The sequence below is a fragment of the Orcinus orca genome, chromosome X (genome assembly GCF_937001465.1).
Source record: "Orcinus orca chromosome X, mOrcOrc1.1, whole genome shotgun sequence".
Classification (NCBI taxonomy): Eukaryota; Metazoa; Chordata; class Mammalia; order Artiodactyla; family Delphinidae; genus Orcinus; species Orcinus orca.
In genome coordinates, this window is record NC_064580.1 from 113,852,585 (window position 1) to 113,870,435 (window position 17,851).

Genomic DNA, 17,851 nt, shown 5'->3' on the forward strand with positions numbered 1-17,851 from the left:
CAGGTCCCATATACATGTCTGGATAAGATTTCATTACCACTAAATCCCTGATTCTGACTGCTGATCTGTATCCTCTATTGTTTGTTTTGGCCATGCTTGCCTAAATCATATCTTATATACAAGGTCTTATCTCATACCACTACCCTGATTTGAGGCACAGTATTTATGTGCAGTTGTTGTATTGGGAGTACAATTCCAGAGAACAAGAATGAGGGAATGGATAATGAATCAAAGAAACAGGGAAAGCCAATTCAAGGATGTGTTACTGAGCTGACCTCAGCTAAGTGAGACTGTTTGCTTAATCTCATTGGATTTTTCAAGAAGTTGTATAAACTCAATCCTATTCATGGGTGAAAACAAGATGGATGAATTTAGCCACCATCTCCTATCTCCCAATGGACAAAAGGTTCATTCATCAGTCATTCATGCTTTCAGATTGTAGATATATAGGCATCAGTGACGGTCTTATAGTAGTGTTCACTGGTAAATCCCAGCCCAGGAGTTGAGAGGCGTACAAAGAGGGTATGAGGTATTGTCAGGTTGCACCTGCATGAAGTATGTTGGAATCCACACAGCTGATTGTCATAATGACAGGTAAAATAATATACAGGTGAAGCCAAGATGTACAAAAGAGATGCTAATATATCCCAACACCTGAGGATGTTCTTGTCTCCCTGTGCCAGATCCACCCAAATGCCTGAGTAGTATTCAAATTCTTGTCCTTTTGTTGATACATCTAGCATCCTTAATTAGCCCATGTCTAGCCATATCAAATTTCTATGTTTGGTTACAAATAACAATAGGCAAAACCAAATGGGAAGAACATTTCACCATGGGGAAAACAGTATGAAAAAATCAGCTGGAAACATAAACTCAGTACCCGCTTAGTGAGATAGACCAAGTTTTTGGATGGATTCTACTTTATAAAGGAGGTACCTGACAGCCAGAAGCAAACGGCCCATTTCACAAGCCTGAATGACTTCAAGGATGTAGTGGAAAAGTGTTTGTCAAAGACCAGTACATAAAATGGTGCTGGTAGTGGTAAAATTTTTACCAGTCTATGTTGAAATGAAAAGAAATGAAAGCAAAGTAATGAGCTGTTCATAACTAGATTCATTTCAAAGAGTGTTCTAAGCCAGTTTACTGAAGCACTGCTCATAATAGCAAAAGGTTAAAAATAATCAAATGTCCATTAATAAAAGGCTATTAAGCAAATTTGGTAAACCTATACAACGGACTACTATGCAGACATGAAAAGAATTAGGAATCTCTTTATGTATTGACATGGAATGCTTTTAAAGATATCATTTTTAAGGCTTCCCTGGTGGCGCAGTGGTTGAGAGTCCACCTGCCGATGCAGGGGACACGGGTTCGTGCCCCGGTCCAGGAGGGTCCCGCATGCCGCATGGTACTTTCTTTTAGGTCTTCTTTATACCAAACGGGTCCAAATTGAGATTATGTCCTACGGCAGGGATTGCTAGTTATCTACCCCATTATCCATTCTCCCAATCTTCTTTGGTAATAGATCACCAAATTTTATTTAGGTAGCAACATATTTAGCTAAAAAACAAACAAACAAACAAAAAACTACAACTCCCAACTTCCCCTGAATCTAGGTGACAAAATTCTTATCAATGAAATATAAGTAAAAATGTTGTGGTATATTTTTAGAAAGCCCTAAAAAGGAGAAAATGAGTCCTCCTTATTTTCCTCTTCCTCTATCCTGATGTTTAGAATGTAAATGTGATATCTAGAGTTCTACCAAGCTTCTTGCTCTATGAGAATGAGGGAAGAATGTTTAGCTGGAAGGAATGCAAGTCCATAAATATTGTAGAACTACCAGAGCTTTTCTGGACTTCTCATCTTCAGTTATCTATTATGTGAGGTACAAAAAATCATCCATCTTTTTTAACCACTATATATTAAGTTTTCTGTCTCTTGAAGCTGAAACTGATTCTGACTGATACATGGTCCCTTCCAATTTGTCATGTCCATTTGAAAATAACTAAGCCTTACCCCACAATGTTTCAATACTCAACATGCCTAACTAATTATACCTCTCCATATATGTATGGTACATGGATATTTACAACATTTCAATCCTAACTGTACTGTTCATTCCTTTACTGCCTACATACCAATTTCTTATTATTCATCGTATACTTGGAGATTATTGCTTTATATTGATTTCATTCTCTACCCCAAACCATAAAGGGAGAGGATATACCATGGCATGGGTGAAACATGACTTCTACTAGACAACTAGAGCAGAAGATATTAGTAAGAGCAAGTTCAAACTCATGAACACTGTCACAAATCATTATCTAGAGTAATAACTGCCAAAGCTCTATCTATAGCTCAGACATCTCTTCTGAGCTCCAGTTACATGTGTTCTCGAAAAATGGACATGTATCTACCTCAAAGCTCCACAGACAACCCACATGGAACCATTCCAAATCAGAAAGCTTCATATTTCCCCTAAAATCTCCCCTTCCTCTTGTTTTCTGGATGTCATTTAATGGTGCCACCATCCATCTGAGAGACATCCTATAATCTTCCTCCTCCCTCACTACATAATCCAATCATCTTTGAAGCTTTGCCTATTCTACTTCTGTGATAAATCTCAAGTTCATCCCTAGTCTTTCATCCACTGTCTCTCTCTTAATTCCAGCACTCATCATTTCTTGCTTTGACTATTGCAATGACTTCAGACATGGTCTCCTCAACAATCCACTGCAACTAGGCTCCACACTATAGTGTCACCCATCTTTCCAAGACATGTCAGAGCATGTCACTCTCTTGTTTAAAAATCCTCAATGATATTTAGTCACATGGAGGCAAAAAGCTAGATTCATCAGTGTGACATTTAAGACTTTCTGAGATCTGGACCCAGCTCACATGGGTGTCCTGACTTGCTAATCCAACCACACAAACTGATTACCATTCCCATAAACACTTTATTCTTCTACAGTTCTGTGCATAGGATTGATGTGGTCTCTGTAAAATGTTTGTATACTGAACTAGTAAGCTATCCAACCCTGAAAGCCCAACAAAACTGTATCCTTTAATATGAGCCTTCTTCATTTAACTTTTATCTCTAGGCCTGGAAAGTGAATCCCTTCTTTATCAGTGCCCCCACACACAAATCTATATTTGCCTATTTTGTACATGTCTTATACTTTGTACATGACTACAATGTAGCACTCTTTCCATGTGGTTGCAGGTCTTAGAAAGCAAGAGACAATGACATCCATATGAGCCAGCACCAGGACATATCCTTTGCTGTATGAACTTCTGCAGAGGCTCACATGAATGTGGGGCCTCCAGAGATCCACAGAACAGCTTGCAACAATAAGAAGTCTACCTCTACGCTTGTATCCTTCTCACTCTACTAATTCAAGGGACTCTCTCTTATTCAGAAGCATCAACAGCCCATTTACCTCCTCCTCAGGCCTTGCATCACCCAAGCTTTTGTTGGGTGGGACTGAGGCCCTTCTTCCAGGTGTCCCTCAGTGGCAACTTGGCCTCCTAAGAGATGAGATGAGTCTGACCAGCCAGGATTGCAATATAGCTGACCCTTCCCAACCACTAAGGACACTCTGTTCACAGCTTCTTGGCCTGAAAAGTCTCAAGTGGCTGGAACCTACTCATTGTCACTAAATTCAAGCTTTCAGAAGAAATATTGGCTGGAACTTTGTGTCTTCATCTTTTTTTTCTCTTTTTAGAAATATAACATCTCTGTCTAATAGCACTCTTTCATCCCTAAGCCTAGAGTCAAGTGGAACAAACGCAGAGAAGTTGTCCTATTTTCTGCGCAGTTAAGAAATGGGGAATTCAGTATGTGTTTACAATGATAGCAACATTAAAATAGCTCATGCTACATTGCCAAGTGAAGGGTAACAGACATAAACACTGTCTTTTAAAAGATTATTTTAGAAGAAAAAGTATGAATCGAATCATTTAGTGAAGTACTGTTTGAACAGATGGTGTGATTAACAGCTAACATGTAAGCCATCTTGGGAGCTTATGGAAAAGTAAACAAATGGAGCTAAAAAGAAATCACTTCATCCCCCAAAAGCGTCTTTCATTCATTTTACTGGGAAAATTGGAAAGTCTGTGTTTTGAAGGCTGTGTTTCTTTGGGGGATGTAGGAGTGAGCAGGGAGGGTCTCTTTAGAGCAAGACCACATCCATGCCAGGTTCAGTTCTGAATTTGCTTCCTGAGGGATGAGATGGGTCAGAGCAGTCAAACCCCCAGCAAAGCTGACCCTTGGAACCACTAAGGACACTCTTCACCTTTGCCTGTCTTGGAAGACCTCGTGTGCAAGGGGTGAAGAGAAGGGAATTAAGAGTTGAGAACCAACTACGTAAGAGGCACTCTGCCAGGACCATCACACACATTCTTTCCTCTAAGGCCAGCTCACAATGGCCCTAGGAGTCACATGTTATAAGGCCAATTTCCCAATCGGGAAATTGACATCGGAAAAGGGGGAAACCATCTCCTAAGACCACGTAGCTACTTCCTTTGTGGAGCTGCCATTGAAACTGTTGAGTTTCAGAGCTCTTAGGAGAGGCAGCTGATTACAGAGAGAAGAGCACTGACCAGGACATCTGGAGATACAGGTATGAAAGTCTCCTCTGCTAGCTAGTGCCTTAGGGGCAGACTCTATTCCTTTCTGGGCTGCAATTTCTCCATCTTTAAAATGTGGGCAGGGACTTCCCTGGTGGTTCAGTGGTTAAGAATCCACCTGCTGATGCAGGGGACGCAGGGTCAATCCCTGGTCCTGGAAGATCCCACATGCTGCGGAGCAGCTAAGCCCGTGCACCACAACAACTGAGCCTGCACTCTAGAGCCCACGAGCCACAACTACTGGCCCCGTGTACCACAACTACTGAAGCCTGCGCGCCTAGAGCGCGTGCTCCACAACAAGAGAAGCCACCGCAATGAGAAGCCCGTGCACCACAACAAAGAGTAACCCCTGCTCCCCACAGCTAGAGAAAGCCTACGCGCAGCAACGAAGACACAACACAGTCAAAAAAACTTTTTTTAATAATAAAATAAAATGTGGGCACTGTATCAGATGGGCTCCAAAGTCCTCATTTGGATACGAAAATCATATCAGAATATCACACCGGCTTCCCAGCCCCATTCCTGACCTTCATCAACTGACATGAGGAAGAAACCTTGCACATTGGTACAGCTCTAGCCTTTGTGCCACCGCCCACTTAGACAAATCTCCAGGTATTGGCCGACCCTTGACAGAGCCCTTTCCCTACTGCCTTCACCACAGAACATTCCACTAGTGACGGCCCACTACAGGTTGCCCAAGTGTTCTTTCATTTATCTAATATCTGTGGGTGTGTAGTAACATTCCACACCCTGTGCTACATATGGTGGAAAGGAAACAACGGTGGGCAGGAAGGACACAGTGTCTCTCCTCCCAAAATTAGACCCAGAGTTGGAGACACACGAGTGCACAGATAATAAAAATATAGAGGCGTGAGTGTGAACATAAGAAAAGGAACCAGATTTCTTCCTGAGGAGTCAAGGTAGGCTGCCCCAAGGTAGTGATGTTGGCACCAAATTAATACGTGCTTTATCATCCATCCAGATATTTAGAATCATCCAGGTGACTACCACAGATTTGCTGGCCTTTCATCCTGGCATTCGGTACCACTTAGACCCACATGTTGGATTCCCAGGCCATTTAGAACCAAAAGTTGCCAAGAGGCAATGAAATCTTTTATGTTTCCAAAGATAGAGAATTAATTAAGGAGGAAAGCAACTTTAGCGTTAATAATCTAGAAATAAGCTCTTTCTCTTGGGCCTGTTCTTGTAAATACTCCTGAACTCTTTCATGTGAACGGCCTTCTAATTGCATCTCTGGGACCTAATCCTGGAGGGTTTGAACTGATTTCCCTTTGCAACTTTAAAACCTTTGATACTGTGTCCCCTGGCAGGTGCGATTCCACTCCTTCCCTGGCCGTTTTAATAAATGGACTTTGGAGAGTTCCTCTCCCCATTTACTAAAGGTGCTGCTGCCTTTGAGTTACATTTGGAATTCACTTCAGGTCTCTACGAAATGGAAAGGAAAAACCTATTGCTACTGCATGTTCTGTGTTCATACATGACACTGCTCAGCCCAAGGATTCTTTCCTCGTGTGGAATGATCCACTGGGACACTGCTCCAGGTCAACAGAAGAAAGAAATTCCTATAACACCTCAGATGCCTCTCTGCAAGGATACCTACCACTTTGCCCCTCACCTTATAGTTACTTGTGTCCAAGGGTCACCCCTCCCCTGCGCAAGTCAGCTGTGAGTCCCTGCAGGCAACAACAATGTTTTGGGTTTCCTGGGGTGCTATGTGCCAAGGGCCAATACCTTGCATGAGGAGGTGCTCATCCAATATTTGGCCAACATCCAAATTTCCAATGTTGCTTTATTGGTCTCTAGATACTGGTTTTTTATCCATGTCTGCAAAACCTAGTATAATTTTTTTACATCTTTATTGGAGTATTATTTCTTTACAATGGCCTGCCATAATTCATTCTCAAAGTCAGCCATCTTCATTCTTTTCAATCAATATTGCTTCATTTTTTTACAGGGTGCTAAAAGTTATACTCTAAACTCCTTAATCCAGAGGAGTTTTCTGTTTTTTTAAAAAACATTGTATCTGTTCATCTCCAGTAATTTTCATAAAATCTGACTTCTGGGCTTAGGGACCATATGCTTCTCCTGGAGGAGAAAGGAATGGTATAATTGGTTCTTTAATTTACCACACTGGACCGTTCTTTAGGGTACAATCCAATCAAGGGCCAACAAGGGTAAATGAAGGATTGTAATAATTCTTTCTAAGTTTATAAAGAATTTATTTTTACAATTCTTCCACTTATTTTCCATGAAAAACTTTATATTGACTTCTTTATTGGTTAAAAAATCAAATATTATTCACCATGATTTTCGATGGTCTATTTCACATGGACCATAAGAAACCAAACATACCTGAAATCAAAGAGCAAGAAGAGTCCTGAACAATTGTCTACTGCCATGGGAAAATGCTTGAGTGGGAAACAGGTCCCAGCATTTTCTACAGTTTGACATAATGACTGTGAAAATAGGCGTAGGAGTAGGGAAAGAGCCCAAATGCTGTTAATGACCATGACTGAACAGTACAATTCTCTGTGGTTTTAGTTCAATTACCTACAGTTTTCTGTGGCTTTCATGTTTTCTCTTTTGATTGGAAAAAAATGTTGATTAAAAAGAGTAATTGTCCAGTGAGAGTCACTTTCTTTACACAGGAGAAATGAAAGTCCCGGGTGTTCCGGCACAACCAGGACAAGAAATCTGGCCACAGGACATCTAGAGTAAGCTGTTCCTTGACTTGAGATTTGGCAGACATAGAATTCCATTTTTCAATTACTCTAGAATTTCAGTAAAATAAGAATTCTATGCATTTGAAAACCTGGCACTCATTCTAGAGTCAAGTAGGAAACGTGGTTTTACATAAGCAATGGATATGCTTACTAGACTTCCACTCTCTTTTAGATGGAACAGTCATTTGGACTCGTCGTCTTACAGGGACCCCCTTGCCCTGCTCTAGTTTCTCTTCTCAGTCATTTGCTCTACCCAACGGCCCGTTGCCAACAGTGGCTTCAGTCATCCAAGGATGCTCATAACCTCTGGTGCAAAAGGAGATTAGACTGTTTTGGTAAAGGGCTGCCAATGCTCTGGATATGAATTAGTTTCAGTGAAAGGAATCTGAACTTTTACATGAGGGGTGCTAATTCCTGCTAATTGCTATCACCTCATAATTAGATCGGCAGACATTTCACTCCAGGGACAGGGGATATGAAAACTGGTAGGTTTAAAAGCAGCCTTCTCAGAGGATTCTGAGACTGGGGACTGTGAGATCAACAGCATGTTTCCAGGCCTTAGTTCTATGAGGGATTCAGAGGGCACAGACGACCACAAATTAGTGCTGTTAGCCACAGGACACAAGACCTCCAGATGCCTGAGGGACTACTATTTGCAGTGACCTGTAGGGCACAGGTAATCTCCAATTAGTATAATGCAAAAAGCAAATGCAAGGTAGTAGCTAGGCTATCGGATAGGATTTCAAGAATAATCACCATCCCTTCTAGACCAGCAGTTGGCAAAACTGCAGCATGAGAGCCCAAACCGGCCCACTGCCTGTTTTTGTAGGTAAAGTTTTATTACAGTACAACCATGCCCATTCTTTTTCATAATCCCTGTAGCTACTTTTGTGCTACAGTGATAGAGGTGAGCAGTTGCAACAGAGACCTATGGCCTCCAAAATCTAAAATATTCCTGATGACAGAAAAACTTAGCCAACCCCTGTTCTAGATCATAAAAGAAAAAAGTTGGAAGAAATAATCCTGAAAGGAAGCCAAGATAAAAGGGAGTTAAAGAAATCCCAACCTACAGTGTTGAAGCTTAGTAATAAAAGAGATAAACATAGAGAAGGAAGGTCGGGGAAAACTGTATATTCCTGGACTGTGTATGAGGATATTTCTATAAGGGTGATTCTGGATCATCTAAGCTGATGTTGGCAAACTACACCCTGCCAGTCAAACCTGGCTCACCATGTGTTTTTGTAATTGAAGTTTCATTGGAACACAATCACACCCAGTCATTTATATATTTTCTATGACTGTAGCATCATTACAAAAAAAGAATTCAGTAACTGTCTAAGACATTTAACTCTTCATTTATACTCAAGCCCCCTCCTCTTCTGGTCTTTCCCAAATTGTAAGACCTCTGAATCAGCTTTAAGGGCTCTTTTTCTCCATGCTAGATTTGCCTACTGTTCTCCAGCTGTTCCAGCCTCATTTCCAATCTTATCATCCATTATTCCCAGTAATCTGCAAGGACGAATAAAAGGGGCTTTATCTTCAGGCAATATTTTGGCTTCATGATTACATGCCATATCCCAAATCATGAGCAACAGAGTATACCTGAGGTTTTAAAATTTAGTATCTGCTTAAACAAAATTTTCCTAACGTATTGATTAATGAATTAATGCTATGTTGGAAGGTCTCCAGTGACATGCCCAGGGCCATGTTTTGTCCAACATTTTAATCAAATGATCTCGATAAAAACCCAGAAGGCACACTTGTCAAATTTTTGATGACACAAAGAAAGTAAGAAGCGCTTAGGTAAAGTTTCAGATACCAGAATTAGCATTCAAAAAGACCTCAAAAGGAAGGGAATTCTGAGCTAAACTGAACAAGAATGAGCATTGCTTAGCAAATGGTAAAGTTGAGCCTTGAGGTTGAAAGAAAATCAGCTTTACAGTTACAGGAAGTGGACTAACTGGTTTGAGAGTAGTTTGTGTGGAAAAATCAGGGCTAGTGGACTTACTTCCTTGCTAAGCATAATACTACTAAAAATCGCTGGCTATCCTAGGATGACTTATTAGAAGAATGCTGCCACAATCTGTAGTTTCTCCATAATGGACATTGGTCATCCCATGTTTTCAGAAGGGTGTCTGGTTCAAAGGGCCACTCTTCAAGAGTACACGGGGGGAAAAATCAAGTATATTCTCAGGAGTAGTACTGGGTTTGTGACTGAGAGGTCTTAGAACTAACTATATCATCTAAGTTGAGATGGAAGGACTACAGAATGCTTAACTTGGAAAAAAGTACTCCGTGAGGTTAGTGTCATTAGTGAGTTTCTACGGTAATACTAAGTCCCACACAGGGTTTGAAGGGTTTCCTAGGACGTGAGACTTTCAAGTGGTAAAACCAAGAAAGTTTGGGACAAGCCAGGATGATTGGTTACCCTACACTATGCTTCAGCCACACTTATCTGCTATCTATTCAGCAAACAGTTAAACCTGTTCTTGCCCTAGAGTCTTAGCACTTGCTGTTCCCTCTCCCTGGAACTCTCTTCACCTAAATTTTCACATAGTTCCTTTGTGTTCGTTTATTTTATTTTTTTATTTTTGCTGTGCTGGGTCTTCGTTTCTGTGCGAGGGCTTTCTCTAGTTGCGGCGAGCGGGGGCCACTCCTCATCGCGGTGCGCGGGCCTCTCACTGTCGTGGCCTCTCCCGTTGCGGAGCACAGGCTCCGGACGCGCAGGCTCAGCGGCCATGGCTCACGGGCCCAGCCGCTCCGCGGCATGTGGGATCTTCCCGGACCGGGGCACGAACCCGCGTCCCCTGCATCGGCAGGCGGACTCTCAACCACTGCGCCACCAGAGAAGCCCCCGGCAGGAGTTCTTTAGACCCAACCAAGTTGTCAATTACTTGCCGCGCAGTCTTAATTTGGATGTTTGGTGGTCGTCTGGGTGGATGTTTTCAAGCCCAAAGAGATAGAGCAGTAGGAGAATGAGAAAGACTGAGAGGAAAAAGCCTTGGCCTCAGTGCGCTTCTTCGCGGCCAGAGAACTGGTCTCTGCCAGATCCTGCAGGCGACGTCAGCTGCCACTTAACGGGCTACTTGAATCTCCATGGCTCAGGATGAGGCCCAGCCACCCTTCAGAGGGGAGCCATAGCCCAATAGGCGGATCGAGATTATGGCCTTGGAGGCCCCGCATTGGGTGCCAGAAAAGATGTTGCAGGAAAGAGAGTGGGGTGCCAGAGGACGGTCACATCCCAAGTCATGTCTGAGTCCCTGGGATGGCCGCCCAGTGTGGGTTCTTGGCTTTGTGCAGGCAAGGATTCAAGAGCAAGACGTAGTAAAGTGAAAGAAGGTTTATTCAGGGAGATACACGCTCCATAGACAGAGTGTGGGCCATCTTGGAAGGCAAGAGCCTTTGTGTCCTTTTGATCTCAACTCAAACATTACCTTCCTTGAAAGCTAACATTTATCGTATAATAACAATCTTGTTCCAGCACTCTCTTTCATATCACTCTGTTTCTTTCATTACCGTTATTACTATATCAATTGCTTTATTTGCTACTTCTTGTTCTCACTATCATCCCAATAGAGTATAAGTCAAATAAGAAGGTAAGCCTTGTCTCTTTTTGTTCATTGTTGTATCCTCAGCAACTTTAACAGAACTGGACACATGGTATGAACTCAATAAATATTTGTTGAATGGACAAATGAATGATTCTGCCTGACTATAAAGCCTATATTGAATTCTCTCATAGACACACCAAAAAGCTCTGAGAAAAATATCCACAAGATAAATAAAATCCAGGTACTTAGTAAACTTTCAGATTAGGCCACACAGATCAGGACGCTATAGGGATGGGTCTAGTAGAATCTGACTACAAGGCAAGAAAGCTGCTGTCAATTAGGCCTTATGAGATTGCTACGTAAGTACTGTCTACACCCAGGAGATCTGAGTCTGGGCTGTTTGCATGTTGTGTGCTGTGCTCTTGAAGTGGAAAAGGTCTATTTTCACCTTAAATCTCATGATTCTCTGCCTCTGGTCAAACTATCATCAGAGCCTTTAAGAAATTTGAAATTAAAAGATTGAGAGAAAAGATATCTATGGTCTCATAGCCAACTTCCCTTTTGGAAATATTGGCTATAGACTTTCTTTCTATTATGAACTCCCAGATGATATGGTTATTTTCTCCCAAGATTCTGGTCCATTCCATCATAATTAAGTCCACAGCATCATTTCCCCTCAATGCTTCTTTAACCTTCTGAGAAATGAAATTGTCAGCAAGGCAAATACCAAATTTGTAAGATGCCTTGCTTTTACCAGACTGAGACTTCCATCAAATGCCTGGACAGCTGAAGCTTTCCATTCCTACTGTAGCTTGCCTCTATGCCAGTTCTGTAATCTTCATTAGGGAAGCATCAACCATGTCCTCCATGAAATATTTCCCTGATGGCACTGCAATTTCTTTCAATTTGTACGCTACTACAAATGTTCATCATCTTATTCTCCTTCACATTTTGTGAATTTCCACATAGGTTTAATATATTTTTTTATATATGGGTGTGAGAAGGTCCCTAGGATAGAATCACACAGAAAATTCTTGAGGAATGGGTATCTCACATAAGCAGAACCTTACCATCAACCCTCTGTGGAAGGAGTGACCCACAAAAGCCTGATATGAAGTGACTATCTGGGTGAAAGTTCTCCTTTTCTGTTGTCTTTCTACAGAGCACTGCTCTATCAATCAATACATTTTTTTGCACCAAGAAATTGACAAGTAAAAACTTCAGGAAAAAAATTGTTCAGGGTCAGATAGCCAAAAACAGATAGTATGATTAAATGCAATATAAAAATACCTGAATGGAAAAATCCACTTAGTGAAAGTGACATCAAGAGCTTTTATTTCAGCAAAATCTTTCAAGAGTTTCCTCTGTGCAAGGTAGAGTTCCAAAGAAAACGGAGATGACTCAGATATGGTCGCTAAATCAAGGAGCTCACAGCTTCCAAAATGTACACTCAGACTTACTTCCATTATACAGGGTCAAAAGTCCCTCAAGTTAAAAACAAAACTAAATAAAAATTGAACTCACAGTCATACTTGGGAGAGAATTGGATTGACAAACATAGCATATCTTTGGAAGACCCAGTAAACACAAAATTAAGTTATACAATCATACTATGATGTACATTTTAATCCCCAAATTTCCTCAATATAAATTCTTAATAGCACTACCTGAACATTTAACTTGCTATCAGAAGAGAAAGTAAATGAAGAACTGCCCAAACAGAAGAAAGCTTCTCCTTGAGGAAAACCAGCCCTGGTTCCCGACCACCACCATATTTACTGACCAGAATCATTGCTATAGGGAACAGTCACTGAAATGCTCATTAACCAAGTTAGGAGGAAAGTGAACATTATTTTAATGAGCTAAATATAGCAGATGTCTCCTCCTCCTTATTCGTTTTCTCTCTCCCTATTTGCATTAGGCAACTTAATTACAAAGCAGGGATATCTCCTAAATCCCCCAAGTGGAAACTGTTCTTCAAGTCTGAGGTTATAAGTTCTTAAACCCACCACAAGATTATCCAAATTTCCAAAGTTCCTTCTTGCATTTGAAGTGTGGCTTCTTTTAATACTACCTAAATATTTTTGGTCTGTAAGTAGACTATACACTTTTGGCAAACACCAATACTTTAAAAATATCTCAATGTATTCAGAAAGGACATCTCCTCAATTTATTTTTCTGTGGCTGGGAACAAAGTAACAGAATTTTGGACACCTCTAGAAGAAATATCATTCTAATATTTGCACAGGCAAAGAAAAACTGCATGTCGTGAACTGGCAACTATATTATTATTATAAGGCTAGAAAATGAATTTTTTTATTGTTTTTTAGACACCAACCTTTCATGGTAGCCTTATTACAAGCCAACTCTGTGTAAATAAAAGAAAAAGATATTTAACAAGTAGAAATAAATGTGCATGATTCACCAGCACAGTTAACTCAAGATTTTCCAACCTTATAACCACAACCGATAGGAAGATTTATCACCACAGCTGCCTGTGTTAAACCTCTTTTCCTTGCAGTTGAAGGAATCAAATTTCTTCTTGGAGATTAGTCATTTGTGGGGGTGTCGCCAACTGCAAAATGCTTCTGTTATGAATGAGGTGCACTTCTCTGTTACTGTCCTCCAGCCCTAAGTCAGTGAATAATTTTCATCTCTTTATATGTCTTTTCCCACCTACCATCAGGAACAAATTTTAATGACTTACACAGTCAACCTTTCTTTAGTTGTTACTCAAACTGAAAACTTCAGATGGTATTGTTTCTGGTAACATGATAACCTTACAAGGAAAGGTAGGATGAAATAACATTTCGGCACATGTTTACAAGGATGAAATCTAAGCTGAAGGAAAGGTCTATGTGGGGTGTGAAAGTGGGAAGGGAGCTAAAGTTTCTTGGGTGGTATAATTGTGCCAGGCACTGTGTTAGGTTCTTTATAGAAATAATCTTATCTAATTCTTGGAACAGTCCTGCCAGAGGCTAGGTGACATTCCCATTTCATGTATGAGAAAACTGAATTTCTCAAGATTATGCAGCTTGTTAGAGGCTGAACCAGAATTTAGACTTTGATCCAGCTGACTCCCTTGCTTTTGATCTGTATTTCAACATTCTGCCTATTAAGCATGAAGAATTACCTAATTATATGCAGCACTAATATAACTATACAATAAGGAGAGATTTGATTCTGTGTCTAAATAAGAAATCTTTTTTTTAACATCTTTATTGGAGAATAATTGCTTTACAATGTGTTAGTTTCTGCTTTATAACAAAGTGAATCAGCTATACATATACATATATCCCCATATTTCTTCCCTCTTGCGTCTCCCTCCCTCCCACCCTCCCTATCCCACCCCTCTAGGTGGTCACAAAGCACCGAGCTGATCTCCCTGTGCTATGCGGCTGCTTCCCACTAGCTATTTTATATTTGGTAGTGTATATATGTCCATGCCACTTAAAGCCAAAGGAGTCTTCAATGGGTCATCTGTTTTACTCCCTACTGAAAGCATATAAAACTGACAGGGCTCTGTCTTTTCCTTTCTTTTATTTTTAAACACTTCTGGAAACATGCATTCCAAAATTTGCCTTGTCCCTCTTCACAATTTCTGGTAACTGTTGTCTTCATGAAATCCTTTTATCTAATAAGGTTTTCCCATCACCCTTTAAGCTCTTGTTTGGAACTATATGGAGATGGGAGGATCTGCACATAGTAAGTTTCTGTCATTTGAAAACGGATGTCAGAACAATTAAACAGAGTGAGATTTCAATAAATCCACCAGTTGCTTGGTTTATTTCATGTCATTTTGGCTAGTGATGTTTTTCCATTGAATTGACTGATAGCTTTAGCTACATATACACTGTCTAATTTAACATGCATAGGTGGTTTTAATATGACATATAAGAACAACAACCAAAAAAAAAAAAAGGTTGAAAAGCAAAGAAGTATTTGAAGTATTTCAAGCATTCACAACTGGATCATTGAGCTTAAACTTAAAACTTATTACTTGCTGAGTAATATTCCAAGTAATAATTTTCAAGTTTAAGCTCAATGATCCAGTTGTAAAAAAAATTATTACTTGCTAATTAATGAACCAGCTTAAATAAATTCGACTATAAACGAGCATTTTAGGTGGGGAGATGTAGCATATTTGCCTCTTTTTTTTTGGTCAAGAATAAAGTCAATCATCTAGCTACGCCCCTTTATGAGAGTAATAATTCTGTTTAACCCACTGTTAATGATTGTCTTACTTAATCAAATATAAGTATCTAACAGTCCAAACAACTTAATAAGCCTTTCCTGATATACGGTTCTACAAGACAGGAAAGCAAAGAGAAAACCTACATTTCCACCATTGGATACTTGAACAGCTGAGTCTAACCCAGTAAAACAAATGACACACAATAATCAGAGCTGCAGAACAGGAATTCTTAACAGGCTATTGAGATGCTACTCTTCTTATTTTCCTCATGTGGGTGACATTATGTTTTGTCTTCTTTCCTAGTACTTGAGACAATTAAATGGGCAGTCTAAAGAGAGGCAATGCCTCTGAGGGGACTGAATTCATCCTTGTTGGATTTTCCCAACAGCCTCAAATCCAGGCTGCCTTCTTCTTAGGACTGCTGTTTTTCCAGCTGGTCACAATGTTTGGGAACAACCTATTGTTGTTGTAGTGAGATGGGATTCTCGACTTCATACCCCTACGTATTTTCTTCTCAGTAATTTATCCTTCCTTGATATCTGTTACTCCACTAGCTCGGAGCCATATATGTTGGCCCAATGCTTCAGGGACTTCTGCATCATTTCCTATACCAGCTGTTATGCCCAGATGACCACATCCCTCTTTCTGGGGATGACAGTGTCTCCTTGCTATCATGGCTTATGGTAGGTTTGTTGCAATCTCCAATCCCCTGCGTTACACCATCATTATGAACAACCGGGTTTGCATACAGTTGGCCTTGGAAACCTGGGCCAGTGCCTTCTTAGTAGCAGTCACACCAATCATTGCAATCCCTGCTCGTTATTTTGGGCATAATATCATCAACCATTTTACCTGTGAGATTCAGGCCCTGCTGAAGCTTGTCTGCTCAGACACCCCTGTCAGTCTAATTCTGGGTCTGGTTATCAGTGTGTTCACACTGCCTCTGCCATTCACCTTCATCCTCATTTCCTACTTTTGCACTGTTGTTGCCATGCTGAAGATCCGTTCTGCGGAGGCCAGACTTAACACCTTCTCCACTTGTGGATCCCATGTAACTGTGGTCACTGTATTTTATGGGACAGTCATCTAAATGTACCTGAAACCTCAGTCAAAGGAATATCAGGAAGAAGACAAAGTCATCTCAATATTTTATGAAGCAGTTACCCCCATGTTAAATGCCCTCATTTATACTCTGAGAAATAAGGATGTAAACGGTGCACTTAGGAAGTTAGCCAAAGGAAATGAAAAATCCTAATGGCTCTCCTTATAAGCCTCTCCAATGTGCAAGAATAAAAATGGAAACTCAGCCCATAAAATTTCAATTTATGTTTTTAAAAACAAACAACAACAACGAAAATCTTAGCGAGCATTCTTTCCGTGGTCATCACTAGGCACTCATCAAGTCTACCGTGAATGTTAACATTTTGTCAAGCCATATTAAGAGCTAAAGCCATGAATGTGTGCAAAATAGTTCACAAAGAGAATAATAGTAGTAGGTAGGCAAAGGTGACTGCTACAGCCATAGTAGCCCATCAGGAAGAAGTTTCTCTTCTGGGATATAAACCGCAAGATTTTTGCAACCAAACATCTTTGTATTTGCCACACAAGATAGATAGAATTCATATATAGGACAGTGGTTATGCAACCATAATATAGCATTTGCTCCTCACATCACATTTTATAGATGTCTGACCCAATTTTGAACCTAACAGACAAATGACCTCTCACTTCCCACATTTAGGTGATAATATCTCATGCCAAGAAATATCTTTTGTTTGTAAAACACTTTATCATTTAAAAAGTGTTTTTATATAAATTATTCTAGTTTATACTTATAATTTCTTATTTTAAAATAGTTTGCATATTATACATATTAATAAATATTTTCTCAACCAACATTTGTTTCTGAAAACATTAAATTTCCATCATATCAATTTCTTTTTTTTTTTTTTTTTTTGCAGTACGCGGGCCTCTCACTGTTGCGGCCTCTCGCATTGCAGAGCACAGGCTCCGGACGCGCAGGCTCAGCGGCCATGGCTCACGGGGCCAGCCGCTCCGCGGCATGTGGGATCTTCCCGGACCGGGGCACAAACCCATGTCCCCTGCATCGGCAGGCGGACTCTCAACCACTGCGCCACCAGGGAAGCCCCAATTTCTTATAAAAATGTCTAAACTGAAATTGTTATTCTTTTGCCTTCTTCTATTTCTCTGCCTTCTTTTCCATGGTGTGCTTTAGTGACCCTCTGGCCATTTCTACTCCCACTTCTCATACACATTCACGAGCTTCAGCATTTCTGCTCTACTCAAAAGTGTTCATGGCCAAGATTGTGATTATTTTTCTCCTTTTTCCCAATTTAATAAGATGCCATATGCAGTTTCTATCGTTGTCAAGCAACATTTATTTTACACTTTGTATTATGGTAACTTGTTGATTCTTTTTCTCATCTTAAGTTGGTTGACTCCAGAAACCTTCTGCCATAGCACATTCAGAAGGTAGTTATGTCTTGCTTCTAAAATTTCCTTTATTCCCAGAGCCTTCTCTTGGGTAGATGACTATCTGGTCACCATATTTTCTATCCTTAGCCTTTTTCTTCACTTTCTAAAGGTTGATTATTCTGAAGGTATATTATCTGACAAATTATATATATACATGTATACATATATTTAGATATATTATGTGTAATATATATAAATATATATTATTTATATAAATTAATTAATAGTAAATTAAA

The 17,851-nt window shown here is 40.2% G+C and overlaps 1 pseudogene; it reads left to right on the plus strand.

Moving 5' to 3' along the window:
- The first annotated feature begins 1,398 nt into the window (after positions 1 to 1,398).
- LOC101283891 (olfactory receptor 13H1-like) lies at positions 1,399 to 17,639 on the plus strand (annotated as a pseudogene).
- Positions 17,640 to 17,851: the final 212 nt, after the last annotated feature.